Source organism: Halyomorpha halys, unplaced genomic scaffold (assembly GCF_000696795.3).
Source record: "Halyomorpha halys isolate HHAL.00 unplaced genomic scaffold, Hhal_1.1 Scaffold73.1, whole genome shotgun sequence".
NCBI classification, from domain to species: domain Eukaryota; kingdom Metazoa; phylum Arthropoda; class Insecta; order Hemiptera; family Pentatomidae; genus Halyomorpha; species Halyomorpha halys.
Window position 1 is genome coordinate 893966 of NW_027104949.1, and position 1911 is coordinate 895876.

General features: G+C 29.8%; 1 protein-coding gene across 1 annotated transcript in view; it reads left to right on the forward strand.

Moving 5' to 3' along the window:
• Positions 1-1188: 1188 nt before the first annotated feature.
• The window catches only part of LOC106692838 (uncharacterized), a 30130-nt gene continuing 29407 nt past the window's right edge, over positions 1189-1911 (forward strand). Inside the window, exon 1 of the mRNA XM_014439038.2 lies at positions 1189-1327. The gene's annotated coding sequence lies outside the window, so the exon portion shown is untranslated. The remainder of the gene's footprint in view (positions 1328-1911) is intronic.

Here is a 1911-nt window from a genome sequence, read left to right on the forward strand (position 1 = left end):
ATTACGTTAAGATGAGCCATAGTCATAGCCTTTATATATTATCAATTTATTTCTATTGAATAATTTTGATTTTTTATTGAACTATTGGTATTTGATATAAAATTTTTCTTGCATTTTCCACTTTACATAATGCACATAATATCCGTACATAATACACATAACATACATGCATAATACATAATACATATAAGATCCACACATAATACACATGACATTAATTGGAGAATGGTGTCACAACTGCAGAATCCAAACAAATCCAATCAGATCACCTTTACTTTCAGTCGTAAACCGCCACTCTCCAACTCTTCAGCATGTATCTTTAATGTTCCACTAAAAACTGTTGAGCATATTCGTTATTTAGGACTCTATATTGGCAAGAAACTGCTCGTAGATTTCGAGTATTGTAGCACCTACTTGACAAACGCTCTCAACTTCCCATCCACTACAACAAATTATTATACACTACGATAATCAGACCAATTTGGACTCACGCTATTGAGCTTTGGGGCTCCACCAAACCATCAAATTCATCCCATATCTAATCCTTACAATCCGAAATCCTACGTAAAATACTTGATGCTCCTTATTACGCTACATATAAACTTATCCACAAAGACCTTAACATCGCATTCGTTGCATATTTGGCCAAAAACAGATGCGTCTTTTCATTGCAAACTCCTTACCCATCCTAATCCATTAATTCTTAATCTATCATCTTTAACAATCCCAGCTAATCCTCCGAATCGTCTGAAAAGAAGATGGCCACGGGACCTTCTAATTTAAATTAATGCTTGAAGTACCACAATTGGGCGGTTTCTTCCAAAGATTATCGTTTGTTCTGAACGAATATTAAACATTCGTCACATATATTTATTGTATTTTTTTTTTACATTGTATATAGTTGTTAAGTTCAATAAATAAATAAAAAATAATTAATGAGCCTAAATAGCGGTTTTATAAAAAAAAAAAAAAATAAACAAATAAAATAAAAAATCAGGGAGATTATCATTACCAAATAACAGATATAAGACACTTACAAGAAACACACCAAAAAATCGTAAAATAGCGGATCGCGGAAGCTGTTGAAGGAATTCAAGTCCCAGATTGGGTTGAAGAGCTTTGGAGGTAGATAAGATAAACAAATGAAAAGATAAATATTAAAGTAAGAAATAATATTACAATTATGATAAATTTTGTTTGTTGTGTTGTTTTTGCTGAATAAAGCAATTAAAGGAGATTAACTAACCTTGAGATAGAAGGCATCTATAAAAGTTCTGTAAGCAGAAATGCGCCCAGTTTTCTCAGACTCTCCTTGAAATTCACACAGGTAATAATTTTTAATTGTTTTACTAAACATATTATGATTATTTATTACTTAATTAATAATATGCGAAAATCTTACTCACCTGCTGTAAACAAAATTTTTACAATAACCAATCACGTAGCACTATTTATTGATATGCAGCCATAATTGAACAAAGACTTAGTATCAGAAATGGGAAAAAATTAGCTATAGTTAAAACTAATATCTAAAATTGCCATGGCAACGATATTTATTTATCAATGATTCATTCATGAATAAGGGGCGTATCCATGGATACTTAGCTACTAGATTCGACTACTACTAATTTTTGCACATCTCTACCTAGTACAATAACAGAGTATGCATAAAATACAACAAGTAACTAACCAAAAAAAAAGGAAATATAACTATTAGATATAAGAAAAAATATTGAGCCAAAAATTGATCACACACATAAATTAGAAAAATTAAAACTGAGTTTTAATTTATAAAAATAATTTAAACATTTATTTATTTTTTTTAAATTGATAGATTTATTTATTGATAAATATTACAATCTGCCACACAGTTGTGGGCAATAGGTAATATTGATGAATGATCTCATACAT